Source organism: Oryctolagus cuniculus, chromosome X (genome assembly GCF_051225735.1).
Source record: "Oryctolagus cuniculus isolate XC-2025 breed Fujian yellow rabbit chromosome X, ASM5122573v1, whole genome shotgun sequence".
Lineage (NCBI taxonomy): Eukaryota > Metazoa > Chordata > Mammalia > Lagomorpha > Leporidae > Oryctolagus > Oryctolagus cuniculus.
The window spans coordinates 69,879,652-69,898,879 of record NC_142888.1 but is presented as its reverse complement, the minus strand read 5'-3'; the positions used below and the strand labels follow the sequence as shown (position 1 = coordinate 69,898,879).

The following is a 19,228-nucleotide window of genomic DNA, read 5'->3' as shown; positions in this document are numbered from 1 at the left end:
CTTTAATAAAAATAAGCTACAGCAATCTGATAGGGTAATAAAGTTGATGAAATACTTTAGACTAGGTAGTTAGGAAGGGTCACTTGAGGAAAATAAATTTAAGCTGAGAACTAAGTGGCCAGAAGTAACCAGCTCTATAGAGACCTGGGGAGGGGGTGGAAATTCTATCCAGGGAGAGCAAAAAGCTAATGCAAGCCCTCAAGACATGATTAAGCTGTGTTCTAAGAAAAGCATGAAGTTCAGTGTGTGTACTAGGGCACAGTGATTAGGGGGGATAGTGTTGGAGATAGGAGTAGAAGGAGGGCGTAACCATATAGAGCCTTAGGGTAAAGGATTTTGGATTTTGCTTTAGGTGATACAAAGCTATGGGAGGGCTCTATGCAGCTCAATGATATGATCATGATCTATTGTTAAAAATTACCATTTTGATTACTACTGGGGAAAGCAGGCCCATAGATGGCAATGGAAGACACAGGGATACCAGCTGAGAGTTTAGGGAAGTGACACAGGCAAGAAAGGATGTGGTTTAGGTTAGTGTGTTAGGAATGAAGGTGGTAAGATTTAGTCAGGTGCAGGATACAGTTTGGAAGTAGACTTGCTTTGGACTAGATGTGTGCTAAAAGAGTAAGTAATGATGCTTTCAAAAATTCTGGCTTGAATAAATAAGGATGGGGTTGCTATTTACTAGGATGGAAAATACTGGAGCAGAAGCAGGCAACAATTATGTTTTAGCATGCATTGTGGAAGGAAGACAAGCATTCTATATTTGGAAAATATATGGTTTGAGATGATTGCTATATATCTAAGTAAAGATGACAAAGAAACAAAGGCTAAAACAATCTATTTTCCCATTCTTTACCCACATGTATATCTCAACTTGCTGTAACCTAGACTTTGCCTCTTCTATTATACTAAAATTGCTCTTGCTAAGATTATCTCTCATTCTACTGGCTATATCCAACCAACCAGTATTAAACTTCTTACTTGCTGTATTTTGCTCTGCCAACCAATTTCTCCTTGAAATGTGTCTCCTCTTTAGATTTTACACATATGTCTTTTTTTATAACAAGTTTTCTTTTATTTGAAAGGAGATTTATGAAGAGGGAGAGGGACAGGGAGAGGGAGAGGGTGAGGGAGAGGAAGAGAAAAGAGGGAGGGAGGGAGAGAGAGAGAGAGAAAGTATTCCATCTGCTGGTTGATTCCCCAAATGGCCACAACTGCCGGAGCTGGGCCAATCTGAAGCCAGGAGCCACGAGCTTCTTCTGGGTCTCCCATGCAGGTGCAGGGGCCCAAAGACTTGGGCCATCTTCCACTGCTTTCTGAGGCCATAGCAAAGATTTGGATTTGAAGTGGAGCAGCTGAGACTTGAACCCGTGACCATATGGGATGCTGGTACTGCAGGTGGTGGCTTTACCTGGTGTGCTACAGCACCTACCCCAAACATACTTCTTTACTCATGGTTCTCTTTGCTTCTCTGGTTGGTCTTTTCTTATCCTTGGGGATTAATTTCACTCTTCCTCTAACACCTTCCACCAATCCAGTTAAATATTGATGTTTCCCAGTTAGGCTTTTTCAACCTGGTATGGTTCTCATTTCCCTGATCAAACCGATTCATGCCTGTGAGTTAAAACCACTTACTCAGTGGCCGGTGCCGCGGCTCACTAGGCTAATCCTCTGCCTTGCAGCGCCGGCACACCGGGTTCTAGTCCCGGTCGGGGCGCCGGAATCTGTCCCGGTTGCCCCTCTTCCAGGCCAGCTCTCTGCTGTGGCCCGGGAGTGCAGTGGAGGATGGCCCAAGTGCTTGGGCCCTGCACCCCATGGGAGACCAGGATAAGTACCTGGCTCCTGCCATTGGATCAGTGCGGTGCTCCGGCCACAGTGCGCGGGCTGCGGCAGCCATTTGAGGGTGAACCAACGGCAAAGGAAGACCTTTCTCTCTGTCTCTCTCTCTCACTGTCCACTCTGCCTGTCAAAAAAAAAAAAAAACAAAAACACTTACTCAGTACTGAGTCTGTCATCTCCAGACCTATCTTCTGAGCTCTATAACTAAAGATCCAATTACCTACTAGATTAGTACAGCAGAATAGGAACCTCTCATTTAGCCTATAGAAAGCTCAATGTTTCCCCAGAACTCAAAACATTTTTTGCTACTTCTCCATTTCAGAGAAAGCTACACCATCCATTCAGCTTCCCAAGCCAGATAATGCCTGACAATTTCCTCTTTTCACTCTCAACGTTGTTCAGTCACCAAATCCAGATTCTTCATATCAATAGCTTTTTAAATTCATCACCTTCTCTCCATTCCTACCCTATACTGCCCTGATAGAGGCAATTTACTGTTTGCCTAGACTATGACAAAACTTTCTTATCAGAAAATCTATCTTTAGTTTTAGGGTCCTTCCGTAGGGGTTGGCAGTAAAAGGCCAGAGAGCAAATGTTTTAGACTTTGTCAGCCACATGGTCTTTGTAGCAACTACTCAATTCTGCCATTGTAGAACAAAAGAAGCCACAGACATTATTAAATGAACAAGTGTGGTATGTTTCCATATAGCCTTATTAAACAAAACAGGAAGCAAGCCAGATCTGACCTGCAGACTGTAGTTTGCAGATTCCTGTTATAATCTTCCTTGTCAAAATTTTGGTCAACCTAGCAGAAGTAATTTGCTCCATGTAACTTCCATTACAATGTTTCCCATTGTTTGTCGTCATCCTTATGATGAAATTAAAATGTTTTCAATGACATACAAAGTCCTTCATAACCTGTCCTCCTATCTTGTCTAATGTCCCTGCAATACTGAATTATAGTTCCTTAATATGCTATGCTCTTCACTTTCATACATTTGGTGTTTTCTCTGCCTTATTTTCTCATTGATCAATTGAACTTGGACACAAATGAGGCTTTAAGGAGTGAAAATGATAGTGATGAATTTTATCATGGACTTGTTAAGACAATTGTGGTATTTTCCAGCATGTAGGTATATATTCAAGTCTGATGTTCAAGAGAGAACAAACATGGTAGTCATCAGTACAGTTAGTAATTGAGCATAGGAGAGTAGGTAGGAGTACAAAAGAAGAAAAGAAGTACAGAAATCTGAGAAAATTTTTATGAACATTTTTCCTTTTTGGATGCAGGCAGGTAGCTGCCACCCCTGCCTCCCCATGTACATGCCCAGCAATAGCCGGTGTTACCTCACTGCCCCCACCCAAACAGCAAGGGCCACAATTTAGAAGAATTCCTTCGCACTCCATGCAAGCTCTACTGTGTCAGTTGCCAGGCAATGGAAGGGGAGAGGAAGCCCCACCTATAGGAACCTTCTATGTGCCCAGCACCATCGAAGTGAGCAGGGCCGCAGTGAGTGGGAGATCTATGCAACTGCAATCCACAGACCTAACCAGATAAAAAAATCCACCACCCCCAATGATACCAAAGCTGGTTGGGAGGACCACAAACAGAGGCCCTGGAAACACCTTAGTTTCATTATAAACAAGACTGGCTAGTGGGGTGGAGTGGCTCCACTGACAATCCATGACCCAGAAAGCCCTGGGAGTGGAGTCTGAGAAAACAATGCCTGTATAAGAGGAGACAGAGTGTGGCTGGGCCCTGGGCAAGTACAGAGCACTTCCCTGTACCCCCTACCCCGAGCTCCTTAGTTACCTATAGCAGCTCATAACACAGGGAACTGTGCTCACAGGAAACACTCTACAGATCAAATGTGCAGTTCATTGAGCAGTGCGGATGAGTGTTGAGCATACTGGGGACTAACACTGGGAACTGCAGCTGTGAGAAGGGTGGGTCACACCAATAGACATGATCATTCTTCTCCATCCAGATAATCAGTGGAGAGCTACCAAGCCCAACGGGGGTCTTACATTGGATACTTGCCCCACCCTGGAGTACTGAACAGAGCACCCTGGCCACACCCAGCACACATCTCTTGATATTCATTGAAACTATAGAAGTCTCACAAAGCTACAGAGACACAGACCAAAGATAAAACCCAAGAGAAAATAAAAACTACACAAATGCTGAAGAACAAAGGAATAAATTTAAGAAATAAGAATAAGGAAAACACTATGAGTCTCCCAAAGGAACACTACAACATTTCCATATTAGAAGGTGAAGATGAAGAGATTGACCAAATGCCAGAAACAAAATTCAGAAAACTAATCACCAGATTACTTGAAGAAATCAGAAGCAAATTAACGAACTAAAGAAAACTATATATGATATGAAATTTTTGCATGAAATTGAGATATTAAAGAGAAATAAGAATGAAATACTAGAAATGAATAATTCAATATATCAAATAAAAATGCAATGGAAAGTTTCAACAACAGAGTAGGTGAGGCAGAAGAAAGAATAACTGAACTAGAAGACAAATCTCTAGAAACTCTATAGTCAGACTAAAAACAACAAGAAGAAATTAGAAAACTAAAAAAGACTTTTGGAGATCTACAAGATACTATCAAATGACCCAAAATACAGGTCCTAGGAGTTCCTGAAGGTATGGAAATTGTGAAAGGAATAGGAGATCTTTTAAGTGAAATAATAACAGAAAATTTCCATGGCATTGTGGCCATCTGGGGACTGAACCAGCAAATGGAAAACCTCTCTCTCTCTGCCTCTCCTTTCTGTGTAACTCTGACTTTCAAATAAATAAATAAATCTTTTAAAAAATAAAAATAAAAAAGACCCAAAGCCATAAAATTAGAGGTGAAAAAGGAAATGTAATAGAAACCACAGAAATAAAAAGAATCAAAAGAAATTACTGGCCGGCGCCATGGCTCAATAGGCTAATCCTCTACCTGCGGTGCCGGCACACCAGGTTCTAGTCTCCGTCGGGGCACCAGATTCTGTCCCGGTTGCCCCTCTTCCAGGCCAGCTCTCTGCTGTGGCCCAGGAGTGCAGTGGAGGATGGCCCAAGTGCTTGGGCCCTGCACCCACATGGGAGACTAGGAGAAGCACCTGGCTCCTGCCTTTGGATCAGCGCGGTGCGCCAGCCGCAGCGCGCCGGCCGCGGCGGCCATTGGAGAGTGAACCAATAGCAAAAGGAAGACCTTTCTCTCTGTCTCTCTCTCTCACTGTCCACTCTGCCTGTCAAAAAAAAAAAAAGAAAGAAAGAAAGAAAGAAAGAAAGAAAGAAAGAAAGAAAGAAAGAAAGAAAGAAAGAAATTACTCCAAAGAGTTGTACGCTAACAAAGTGGGAAACCCAGAAGAAATGGATAGATTCCAGGACACATACAACCAACCTAAAATGAGCCATGAAGACAAAGAAAAACCTCAACAGACCAATAACCAGACAGAATTCAACTCAGTAATAAAAATCTGCCCAACAAAGAAAAGCCCAGGACAGGATGGCTTCACCACTGAATTCTACCAAACATTTAAAGAACTAATTCCAATTCTTCTCAAGCTATTCAAAACAATTGAAAGGGATGGGATCCTCCCAAATTCTTTTTATAAAGCAAGTATCACCTTAATTCTTAAACCTGGGAAAGACACAACAGAGAAAGAGAACTACAGACCTATTACCCTGATGAATATAGAAGCAAAAATCCTCAACAAAATACCAGCCATTCTAATCCAACAACGTCAGAAAGACAATTCACCCAGACTAAGTGGGATTTATCCCTGGTATGCAGTGATGGTTAAACATTTGAAAAAAAGGGGTTGGTGCTGTGTCGTGGTGGGTAAAGCCGCTGCCTATAGCGCTGACATCTCATATGGGCGCTACTGCGAGTCCTGGCTGCTCCCCTTCCAATCCAGCTCTATGCTATGATCTGGGAAAGCAGTAGAAGATGGCTCAGGTCCTTGGGCTCCTGAACCCTATGTGGGAGACCTGGAAGAAGCTCCTGGTTCCTGGCATTGGATCAGTGCAGCTCTGGCTGTTCCAGCCATCTGGGGAGTAAAGCAGCAGATGGAAGACCTCTCTCTCTCACTGCCTCTCTTTCTCTGTCTGTGTAACTCTCACTTTCAAAATAAATAAATCTTTAAAAAATTTGCAAATCAGTCAATGTGATACATTAACAAACTGAAGACCAAAAACCATATGATTACCTCAATAGAAGCAGAGAAAGCATTTGATAAAATATAACACCCTTTCATGATGAAAACTCTAAGTAAATTCGGCATAGAAGGAACATTCCTCAACACAATCAAGGCAATTTAGGACAAACCCATGGCCAGCATCATATTGAATGGGGAAAAGTAGGAAGTATTCCCACTGAGATCCAGAACCGGACAAGGATGCCCACTCTCACCACTGCTTTTCAATATAGTCCTGGAAGTTTTACCCAGAGACATTAGGCATGAAAAAGATATCAAAGGGATACAAATTGGGAAGGAGGAGGTCAAACTATCCTGACTTGCAGATGACATGATCCTATATATAGAGGATCTAAAAGACTCCAGTAAGAGACTATAGAAATTCATAGAAGAATTTGGAAATGTAGTAGAATATAAAATCAACACAGAAAAATCAACAGCCTTTGTATACAGAGACAATGCCATGGCTGAGAAACAATTTGTCAGATCAGTACCTTTCACTATAGCTAGCAAAAAAAAAAATCAAATACCATGGAATAAATTTAATCAAGCATGCCAAAGATTTCTACGATGAGAATTACAAAACATTAAAGAAAGAAACAGAAGTTACAAAAAAATGGAAAAATCTTCCAGGTTCATGAATTCGAAGAAACAATATCATTAAAATGTCCATGCTACTAAAAGCAATTTACAGATTCAATGCAATACCAATCAAAATACCAAAGACATTCTTCTCAAATATAGAAAAAATGATGCTGAAATTCATATGGAAATACAGGAGACCCCAAACAGCTAAAGCAATCATATACGAAAAAAAACAAAGCTGGAGGCATCAAAACACCATGTATGTTTCAAGACATACTACAGGGGCCAGTGCTGTCACGTAGCAGGTAAAGCCGCCACCTCCAGTGCTGGTATCCTATATGGGCACTTGTTCAAGACCCGGATGCTCCACTTCCGATTCAGCTCTCTGCTATGGCCTGGGAAAGAAGCAGAAGATGGCCCAAGTCCTTGGGTCTCTGCACCCACGTGGGAGACCTGGAAGAAGCTCCTGGCTCTTAGCTTCAGATCGACTCAGCTCCAGATGTTGTGGCCATTTGGGGAGTGAACCACCATATGGAAGATCTCTCTCTCTCTCTCTCTGCCTCTGTCTCTCTGTAACTCTACCAAATAAATAAATCTTAAAAAAGATGACATAATGCAGTTTAGGTATGATCAAAACAGCCTGGTTCTGGTACAAAAACAGATGGATAGGCAAATGGAACAGAATAGAAACTCCAGAAATCAATCCAAGCACCTAAAACCAACTTATCTTTGACAAAGGAGCTAAAATCATTCCCTGGAGCAATAACAGTCTCTTCAACAAATGGTGCTTGGAAAACTGTACCACTACATGAAGAAGCCTGAAGCAAGACTCCTATCTTACACCTTTCACTAAAATCCACTCAAAATGGATTAAAGACCTAAACCTATGACCCAATACCATCAAATTATTAGAGATCATTGGGGAAACCCTACAAAACATCGGCGTAGACAAAGAGTTCTTGGAAAAAAACCCAGAGGCACAGGCAATCAAAGCCAACAATGACAAATGGGATTACATCAAATTGAGAAGCTTCTGAAGTACAAAAGAAACAATCAGCAAAGTGAAGAGGCAATCTAAAGAATGAGAGAAAATATTTGCAAATTATACAACCTATAAAGGATTAATAACCAGAATATATGAAGAGATCAAGAAACTCAACAACAACAAAACAAACAAACCAGTTAAGAAATGGGTAAAGGACTTAAACATTTTTCAAAAGAGAAAATCCAAATGGGCAACAGACACATGAAAAAACGTTTGGGATCGCTAGCTGTCAGGGAAATGCAAATCAAAGCTATAATGAGGTCTTACCTCACTCCCATTAGAATGGTTTTCATACAGAAATCAACAAACAACAAATGCTGGTGAGGATGTGGGGGAAAAGGTACCCTAATCCACTGTTGGTAGGAATATAAACTCGTCAAGCCACTATGTAAGACTGTATGAATATACCTCAGAAATCCGAATACAGTTCTACCATATGACCCAGCCATCTCAATCCTGGGAATGTACTGAAGGGAAATGATATCAGCATATGAAAGAGCTACCTGTACCTCCATGTTTATTGCAGCTCAATTCATGACAGCAAAGATGGAATGAACCCAAATACTTGTCAACGGAAGACTAGATAAATAAATTATGGAATATGTACATCACAGAATACGATACAACAGCAGTTAAAAAAAAAGGAAATTCAGTCATCTGCAACAAAATGGATAAAACTGGAAAACATCATACTTACTGAAATAAGCCAGTCCCAAAGAGACAAATTCTATACATTCTCCCTGACCTGTGATAACTAATAGAGCACATAAAAGGCAACCTGTACAAATGAAACTGACACTTTGAGAAGCAATACTTTGAACAGCCCTTCTCTTGACTGTTGAAAAACAGGTTTTTTTTTAATTTTTGTTTTTCTTTTATTATATTTTCCTTATCTTCTTTTATTTCATACTAATCCCTAAACTCTTAACATAGAGTTAACCATATGTGCATAAAGTTAATTGAAAATAGATCTTAGTAAAAAATAAGAGTGAGAATAAGAAAGATAAGAAGAAGAAGGGTGGGAAGATGGGTATGGTGGGAAGAATTATCAAGGTCCTAAAGTTGTAATTGTGAAATGTATGCAGTTTGTAACTGTAAAAAGCAGTATAGTTCTGCATACATTCATATGGACATATTTTTTTATTTATTTGACAGTTAGAGTTATAGACAGTGAGAGAGAGAGAGAGAGAGAGAGAGAGACAGAAAGAAAGGTCTTCCTTCTGTTGGTTCACTCCCCAAATGGCCTCCATGGCCGGCGCTGTGCTGATCTGAAGCCAGGAGCTAGGTAATTCTTCCTGGTCTTCCATGCAGGTGCAGGGGCCCAAGCACCTGGGCCATCCTCCACTGCCCTCCCGGGCCACAGCAGAGAGCTGGACTGGAAGAAGAGCAACCGGGAATAGAAACAGCACCCATATGGGATGCCGGCGCTGGAGCATTAACCAAGTGAGCCACAGCGCCGGCCCCCATATCGACATATTTCTAAGGCTACAGTTTAAAAACTTGCCATGGGACCCCAAAATTCCCTTAAGCTGGCTGGTAAAAATAGCAGCTTAAGTGTTACAGAGATCATATGGATAGGAAAAGGGGTAAAGTGATCAGATATATAGGATCATGTGTTAAAGTGATCATATAAATAGGACTAAGTGTCTGGTAATAATAATAGACAGAATTGAAAAGGAGTGAATGCTCCAACATGGGAAGCAGTCCATACAGCAGACTCATAGAATCACAACCACCTTATGTAGCACTCTGACCTCAGAATCAGTCCTTAAGGCATTCTAGTCTGGCTGAAATGCCCAGGGGAGCATTTCAGGCATGGAAAGCCAAAGCACTGTGGCACTATATTCTACATAAAGGACCTCTGTGGGTAATAAAGGACCCAGTGGAAATAAGCAGCTACCAAGGAAAGATGTACTTTTCTTTGAAGGGAGGAGAGAACTTCCACTTTGCTTACATCCTCGTTGAGTTAGTGGATCCAAAAGGCTTCAGGGCATGTCAAGAGCTTCAGGTGATCACTGATGCCATTCATAAGAGTGTTAATTGTTAAATCAACAATAAAAATCACTGTGAACTAACTTCCTATGCAGGAACTCTGTCCCCCAAATAGTTGTATCATGATACTTAATATTAAATCTTGTTCTCAAGAATCACCTCCTTTTAGTGTATTAAGTGGAGGATATTCTTATGGCTCATAAGTTATAGATACATCTAAGAGCTCACAAAAGATGTATAATTCTTGGGTTCTTCTTTAAAGATAATCAAGTTTCTAAAAGGAAAGAAGTAGGAGGAAGGAAGGGAAAAAATGAAATCAGCTTTGAGATACAATAACTCTGAACAGCCCTTGTCTGAACTGTTGAGGAACAGTTTTGTTGTTGTTTTTCCTTTTTCTTTCTCATACAAAGCATTGCATGCTTTACCTAGAATTGAGTTAATCCTCTGTATATAAAGTTAAATGAAAATAGATCTTAGTGAAAAACAGGACAGGGAACAGGAAAAGTTGTAGGAGAGTGGGTGGGAGAGCAGGTACAGTGGGAAGAATTACTATGCTCATAATGTTGTATTTATGAAATGCTTGCAAGTAAATGAGAAAAAAGCTGTAAGAAACTAATAAAAAATTTTTACGAAACAAACTGAGAAAGGAACACCTGTGAAGGATAATAAGAGGCAGTCAGGGTAGGGGAACCCAAGTATGCAATGTAACAGAAGCCAAGTATATAGTTTTAAGGAGAGTAAAATCAATGATATAATATATAGCAGAAGAAGGGCTGAAAATTAGCCTTTGGATAATTCAGACCATGACAAAGTGCTTGGCAGAGTGACCTTTGAAAGTCACTGTGACTTTGTCAAGTGCAGTTTCAAGAAGTGAGGCAGTGATGTGGGTTTGCCCTAAGAAGTTAATGAGAAGATAAGAAGCAAAAAATAATCAGTGTAGACTCTTCTCTAAAGGAGTTTTCAGAAAAAGGAGAAAGTGTATGAAAATTAGAAGGATATCAAGGTCAAAGAACAAGTTATGATTGAATAAATCTGAAAGCATATTTATAGAGGAAGGGAGGGGTCAGTTAAGATTAAGGGAAGACAGAAGATATAAAAATTAAAGGGGATCACTCATGAAACAAATACTCAGAGATAAGAGCATGTGATGAGGTCAAGAGCACAGGTAGAGGAAATGCAAAGGAACTTTTGAAACAAGAGGGTAAAGGATATAGTTTAGTTGAGGAAGTGTGTTGGGGGGCAGGTCTTATAGAAGGATCACTAGAAAGCTGAGGCACTTTTGATGCCTCAACTTTCTAACATAGAAAGGAAGATAATTTGCTGAGTGAAAAAGTGATTTAGTACGTTTGGGCCACTATAATAAAATACCATAAAGCGGTGGCTTAAAACAACACAAAATTATTTCTCATAGACCTGCAGGCTGGAGAGTCTAAGATGAACGTGCTGGTAGTCACTGTCTATGGAGAACCCATTTTCTGGTTCACAGATTGTCCCTTCTGTGTCATCACATGGTAGAAGAGGCAAGGCAACTCTCTGGGGCCTCATTCACTAATCTCATGCATAAAGTCTCTGTCCTCATGACTTATTCAACTTCCAACAGCCCCATCTCCTAATACCATCACACTGATTATTTTTATTCCCTCATCTCTCATTAACTTCTCAGACCAAAGTATAATTCAAAGAGTACATGAATTTAGAATTTTGATACTGCCAAATTGCCCTCTAAAGTTATATTGGTTTTCATTCTCACCAACACAATTTAGGTGCCTTTCTCTATGTCATTCATAACAAAGCACATGATCAAACTTTTCAACCTTTCTAAATCTAATAAGTGCTATTTTATTATAATTTACATTTTAAAAGTAAGGCAATTAGGAGTCCTCCAAGATGGTGGAATAGTGAGGGCGTGCACTGATAGCCCGGGAAAAGACAGTTTAATAAAAGAGGAGATACTGTAGTTTCAGGGAAAAGTTAGAAAAAAGGCAGAGGAAACTGCTCCAGAACTAGTGGGACACGGTGGACCTACGTGAAGGGCAAGGGCGCCCATGGATCGGGACCCCAGTTGTGGAGTCTATGCGCCAGTGCTGGAAAGGGAGGTGAGGCGAAAACTCAGTAGCCTGAGACATTGGCGGGGAAATGGCAGGAAGAGCCTAGAGGGAACAAGACTTGAAGCCCCGTTGGGGAAACTTCACCAGGCTAACTAGAAGAGAGAAAAAACAAACAAACAAATAAATAAAAGGGACTGGAATAAGAGAGGGAAGAGATGAACAATTTGGGACATGCTCAATTGGACTTGCCCCAAATGGTGCAGTTAGAAATGTGCCAGGGGATTCCAACACAATCCCATCAAGGTGGCATGTACCAATGCCATCTCACTATTCCAAGTGACCAATTTCAATTCACAATTGATCACACTGATAGGTCTAAGAGTCAAAGGGATCACAGAAACAAGACTAGTGTCTGCTAATACTAACTGATAGAATAAAAAAGGGAGAGAACGATCTAACATGGGAAGTGGGATACACAGCAGACTCGTAGAATGGCAGATGTCCTAAACAGCACTCTGGCCTCAGAATCACCCATTAAGGCACTCGGATCTGGCTGAAGAGCCCATGAGAGTATTTTAGGCATGGAAAGCCAAGACACTTTGGCAAAAACAACAACAACAACAACAACAACAACAACAACACACAAACCCAAACCTAAATGAAAGGTCTCTGCGAGTGAGATCCCAGTGTAAAGAACAGGTCATCAAAGAAGGAGGTACATTTCTCTGAAGGGAGGAGAGAACTTCCACTTTGACTATGACCTTGTCTAAATAAGATCAAAGTCAGCGAACTCAAGAGGCTTCCATAGCCTTGGAAATTCATGACTAGAGCCTAGGGTGATTACTGACGCCATAAACAACAGTGTCAAATTGTTAAGTCAATAACAGAAGTCACTGTGTACTTACTCCTCATGTGGGATCTGTCCTTAATGTGTTGTTCAATGTGAATTAATGCTATAACTAGTACTGAAACAGTATTTTACACTTTGTGTTTCTGTGTGGGTGCAAACTGATGAAATCTTTACTTAATATATACTAAATCGGTCTTCTGTATATAAAGATAATTGAAAATGAACCTTGATGTGAATGAATGGGAGAGGGAGCGGGAGATGGTTGGGATGTGGGTGGGAGGGAAGTTATGGGGGGAAAAAGCCATTGTAATCCATAAACTGTACTTTGGTAAATTATATTTACTAAATAAAAGTTTTTTAAAAAAAGGAACCAGTACAAACACGACTTTCTCTCTCCACTCACCTTACGAAGGCAAGCAAGACAAAGAGCAGGTGCCATTTTGAACATATGTAAAAGCTGTGTCCACCATCAGCCAAGCAGAAAAACCTGACTCTGGTGAGGAGAAATAACAGGAGGTTAGGACCTAGTGAATGTGTGGAGCTAATAAACTGAGACTGTGAAAAACTGACGGTCTGTGAGAGAACTCACGAAGTACCCCAAACGTGAGTACTCTCAGGACAGTACACAAACTCAGTAACCTTGGCAACCTGGTGGGAGACTGCAGAGGAATTTCAGCTTACATTGAGGTTTTCATAGATCCTTTTTGTGGTCCATGGGACAGGGCAGATGAATATTATACCCACAGGGGCCAGATTTCAGACACTGACCACCTTCAATTCCATTCAGTTGTGCGGAATTACTTCCCTTCCGAATAAAAAAAAAAAAAGCGAAAGAGCGAGAGCAAAGATTTACCACGCCTAGGCTGGGTGTGTCACCTTTGGCATACCCTTAACCCTGAAGAACCAAACAGAGCTCTCTGGCCACACCCATCACAAGCCTCTAAGGATCCATCAAAAGCAACTTAATCTAGAGTCATTGTATAATGAGAAAAACCACTACAGCGAAGAAACCAAAGATATTCTACAAAATGCCAAGCAACAAACACAGAAACTGAGGAAACAAGAACGAGGAAGACATTATGATGACCCCAAATGAACAAGACACCCCAATTCAAGATTATGAAGATGATGAGATAGAAGAAATGCAAGAAACAGATCTCAAAAAATTTATAAGAACATCAAGAAGTTCTCAAAAACAAATTCTTGATCTACAGAAATCCTTACTAGACAGGATAGAAATTTTCTCGCATGAAAATGAAATATTAAGGAGGAATCAAAATGAAATGAAGTAACTAGTAGAACATGAAACTGTGATAGTGAAGAGAAATCATAATGAAATGAAGAATTCAATGGATCAAATGAAAAAATGCATTAGAGAGAAAGATGCAGCACTGAAAGAAAATCACAGACCAATATCCCTGATGAACATAGACGCAAAAATCCTCAATAAAATTCTGGCCAATAGAATACAACCACACATCAGAGAATTCATCCACCCAGACCAGGTAGGATTTATCCCTGGTATGCAGGGATGGTTCAGTGTTCAGAAATCAGTCATGTGATATACCACATTAACAGACTGCAGAAGAAAAGCCATATGATTATCTCAAATCAGTCATGTGATACACCACATTAACAGACTGCAGAAGAAAAGCCATATGATTATCTCAATAGATGCAGAGAAAGCATTCGATAACATTCAACACTCTTTCATGATGAAAACTCTAAGAAAATTCGGCATAGAAGGAACATTCCTCAATACAATCAAAGCAATTTATGAAAAACCCATGGCCAGCATCCTATTGGATGGGGAAAAGTTGGAAGCATTTCCACTGAGATCTGGTACCAGACAGGGATGCCCACTCTCACCACTGCTATTCAATATAGTTCTGGAAGTTTTAGCCAGAGCCATTAGGCAAGAAAAAGAAATTAAAGGGATACAAATTGGGAAGGAAGAAGTCAAACTATCCCTCTTGGCAGATGATATGAATCTTTATTTCGGAAATCCAAAGAACTCTACTAAGAGACTATTGGAACTCATAGAAGAATTCGGCAAAGTAGGAGGATATAAAATCAATGCACAAAAATCAATAGCCTTTGTATACACAGGCAATGCCACGGCTGAGAAAGAACTGCTATGATCAATCCCATTCACAATAGCCACAAAACAATCAAATACTTGGAATAAACTTAACCAAGGACGTTAAAGATCTCTACGATGAGAATTACAAAATCTTAAAGGAAGAAATAGAAGAGGATACCAAAATATGGAAAAATCTTCCCTGCTCATCAATATCATCAGAATGTCCATTCTCCCAAAAGCAATTTATAGATTCAATGTGATACCAACCAAAATACCAAAGACATTCTTTTCAGATCTGGAAAAAAATGATGGTGAAATTCATATGGAGACACAGGAAACCTCAAATAGCAAAGCAATCTTGTACAACAAAAACAAAGCTGGAGGCATCACAATACCAGATTTCAAGACTACTACAGGGCAGTTGTTATAAAACAGCATGGTACTGGTACAGAAACCGATGGATAGACCAATGGAATACAACAGAAACACCAGAAATCAACCCATACATCTACAGCCAACTTATATTTGATCAAGGATCTAAAACCAATCCCTGGAGTAAGGACAGTCCATTCAATAAATGGTGCTGGGAAAACTGGATTTCCATGTGCAGAAGCATGAAGCAAGACCCCTACCTTACACCTTACACAAAGATCCACTCAACATGGATTAAAGATCTAAACCTATGTCCCAACACCATCAAATTATTAGAGAACATTGGAGAAACCCTGTAAGATATTGGCACTGGCAAAGACTTATTGGAAAACACCCCAGAGGCCCAGGCAGTCAAAGCCAAAATTAACAATTGGGATTGCATCAAATTGAGAAGTTTCTGTACTGCAAAAGAAACAGTCAGGAAAGTGAAGAGGCAACCAACAGAATGGGAAAAAATATTTGCAAACTATGCAACCGATAAAGGATTAATAACCAGAATCTACAAAGAGATCAAGAAACTCCACAACAAAACGAACAACCCATTTAAGAGATGGGCCAAGGACCTCAACAGACATTTTTCAAAAGAGGAAATCCAAATGGCCAACAGACACATGAGAAAATGTTCAGGATCACTAACAATCAAGGAAATGCAAATCAAAACCACAATGTTTCAACTCAACCTGGTTAGAACGGCTCACATACAGAAATCTACCAACCACAGATGCTGGCGAGGATGTGGGGAAAAAGGTGCACTAATCCACTCTTGGTGGGAATGTGTACTGGTAAAGCCACTATGGAAGTCAGTCTTGAGATTCCTCAGAAATATGAATGTAACCCTACCATACAACCCAGTCATCCCACTCCTTGAAATTTACCCAAAGGAAATTAAATTGACAAATAAAAGAGTTGCCTTCACCTCAGTGTTTATTGTAGCTCAATTCAGAATAGCTAAGACCTGGAATCAACCTAAATGCCCATCAACAGTAGAATGGAGAAAGAAATTATGGGACATGTACTCTACAGAATACTATATAGCAGGAAAAAAATGAAATCCGGTCATTTGCAACAAAATGGAGGAATCTGGAAAACATCATGCTGAGTGAAATAAGCCAGTCCCAAAGGGACAAATATCATATGTTCTCCCTTATCGGTGACAACTAATTGAGCACCAAAAAGGAAACCTGTTGAAGTAAAATGGACACTTTGAGAAACAGTGACTTGATCATCCCTTGTCATCACTGTTGATTAACAACTTAATACTTTATCCCTTTTAGTATTTTTTTTGTTCTACTTAGTACTATTGGTTGAACTCTTTAATTAACACAAAATTATTCTTAAGTATTGAAATTTAACTGAAAAGTGATCCCTGTTAAATATAAGAGTGGGAATAAGAGGGGGAGGAAATATACAATTTGGGACATGCTCAATATGACTTGCCCCAAATGGTAGAGTTAGAAACGCACCAGGGGATTGCAATACAATCCCATCAAGGTGGCATGTACCAATGCCATCTCACTAGTCTAAGTGATCAACTTCAGTGCACAATTGATCATAATGATAGGACTAAGAGTCAAAGGGATCACATAAACAAGACTAGTGTCTGCTAATACTAACTGGTAGAATAAAAAAGGGAGAGAATAATCCAACATGGGAAGTGAGATACACAGCAGACTCATAGAATGGCAGAAGTCCTAAACAACACTCTGGCCTCAGAATCAGTCCTTATGGCACTCGGATCTGGCTGAAGAGCCCATGAGAGTATTTTAGGCATGAAAAGCCAAGACACTGTGGCAAAAAAGGAAGAAGATCTACATGAAAGATCTCTGCAAGATCCCAGTGGAAAGAATAGGCCATCAAAGAAGGAGGTTCCTTGCTCTGAAGGGAGGAGAGAACTTCCACTTTGACTATGACCTCGTCTAAATAAGATCAGAGTCAGAGAACTCAAAAGGCTTCCATAGCCTTGGCAACTCATTACGAGAGCCTAGGGTGATTACTGAAGCCAGAAACTAGAGTGTCAATTTGTTAAGTCAACAACAGGAGTCACTGTGCACTTACTCCTCATGTAGGATCTCTGTCATTTATGTGTTGTACACCGTAAATTAATGCTATAACTAGTACTCAAACAGTATTTTTCACTTTGTGTTACTATGTGGGTGCAAACTGTTGAAATCTTAATTAATATATGCTAAATTGATCTTCTGTATATAAAGATAACGGAAAATGAATCTTGATGTGAATGGAAGGGGAGAGGGCCTGGGAGAGGGGAGGGTTGAGGGTGGGAGGGATGTTTTGGGAGGGAAAAAGCTATTGTAATCCATAAGCTGTACTTTGGAAATTTATATTCATTAAATAAAAGTTAAAAAAATAATGCTATTAGAAACTGAGTGAAGCTGAAATCTTTTTGTGTTCAATATTTTAATGTGAACTACTTGATGTGCTCTGCCTAATTTTTAATAGTTAGTCATTTTCTTATGAACTGGTTTAAAAGCTCTTTTATATCAAATAGATTTGCTGTTATATTGCTGCAAACATTCTTTTTTTGTTGTTTAAGGAATACAGCTTCATGCATTTAATATATACGGATTTGGGAACATGATGAGTTTTGCCCCCTACCTCCCTCCCACCCATACTCCTGCCTTTCTTCCTCCTCACTCTTCCTTTCCCCTTTCTTAATTTTACGGATATCAATTTTTCAGTTAATTTTTATACTCATAAAATTAAGCTTACATTAAGTAGAGAGTTCACCAATTAGTATGAAGAAAAAAACAAAACCAACCAACCAAAATATTGTTCCTTGAAAGTCAAAGCAATAGCTGTTCAAAATCATCACATCTGAAAGTGTCAGTTTCACTCCTATAGATTACATTTTAGGAACTCTATTGGTTACCACAGATCAGAGAGATGATATGGTCTTTGTCTTTCTGAGACTGGCTTATTTCACTGAATATAATGGCGTCTAGTTGCATCCATTTTATTGCACATGAAAGGATTTCGTTTTTTACCGCTATATAGTATTCCACAGTGTATATAGACCACGATTTCTTTATCCAGTCTTCAGTTGATGGACATCTGGGTTGATTCCATATTTTAGCTATTGTAATTTGAGCTGAGATGAACATGGGGTTACAGATCATTCTTTCATGTGCTGATTCCCTTTCCTTTGGATACATTTGCAGGAGTGGATGGCTGGGTCATATGGCAGGTCTATATTCAGCCTTCTGAGATATCTCAATATTGTCTTCCACGGTGGCTGTACCAGTTTATATTCCCACCAACAGTGGATTAAGGTACTCTTCTCCCCACATCCTTGCCAGTATTTGTTGTTTGTTGATTTCTGTATGAGGGCCATTCTAACAGGGGTGAGGTGAAACCTCAATGTGTTTTTGACTTGCATTTCCCTGATGGCTAGTGGTACTGAGTATTTTTTTTCAAGTGTCTATTGGCCATTTGAATTTCCTCTTTTGAAAATGTTTGTTCAGGTCATTTGCCCATTTCTTGAGTAGGTTGTTTGCTTTGTGGTTGTTTAGTCTCTTGAGCTCTTTATAGAGTCTGGAAGTTAATCCTTTGTCAGTTTCATAGTTGCTGCAAATACTCTTTGCCAGGTATTTTGTTTTGACTTCTGAAATTTTTAAATCTATAGAATATTTTTAATATAGTGAAATTTATAGTATTCCTTTTTTTGGCTTTTGATTTTTGTGTTTTCCAGCCTCCATTCCAAGATTTAAAAACTGTGCCCCTCATCTTCTTTTCCAGTATACAGATGGTTTTATTTTTAAGAGTTTCTATTTTTAACCTACATAAAACATTTTGGTATACAGATCTGCACATTTTAAAATCAAATCCTTTGTAAACTTCAATGCAAAATGCCTTCTAAAATATTTTTTTTAACTTTTATTTAATGAATATAAATTTCCAAAGTACAGCTTATGGATTACAATGGCTTCCCCCCCATAACGTCCCTCCAACCCGCAACCCTCCCCTTATCCACTCCCTCTTCCCTTCCATTCACATCAAGATTCATTTTCGATTCTCTTTATATACAGAAGATCAGTTTAGCATACATTAAGTAAAGATTTCAACAGCTTGCTCCCACACAGAAACATAAAGTGAAAAATACTGTTTGAGTACTAGTGATAGCATTAAGTCT

The 19,228-nt window shown here is 39.7% G+C and overlaps 1 long non-coding RNA gene across 2 annotated transcripts in view; it reads right to left on the bottom strand.

Moving 5' to 3' along the window:
* Positions 1-19,228, bottom strand: part of LOC103351912 (uncharacterized) — a 47,677-nt gene that overhangs the window by 8,924 nt on the left and 19,525 nt on the right. The window contains exon 3 of one of the 2 annotated variants that reach the window (XR_016228475.1): positions 12,970-13,059. The exons of the other annotated variant lie outside the window; for it this stretch is intronic. This is a non-coding gene — a long non-coding RNA (uncharacterized LOC103351912). The remainder of the gene's footprint in view (positions 1-12,969; positions 13,060-19,228) is intronic. 2 annotated transcript variants of the gene reach the window in all.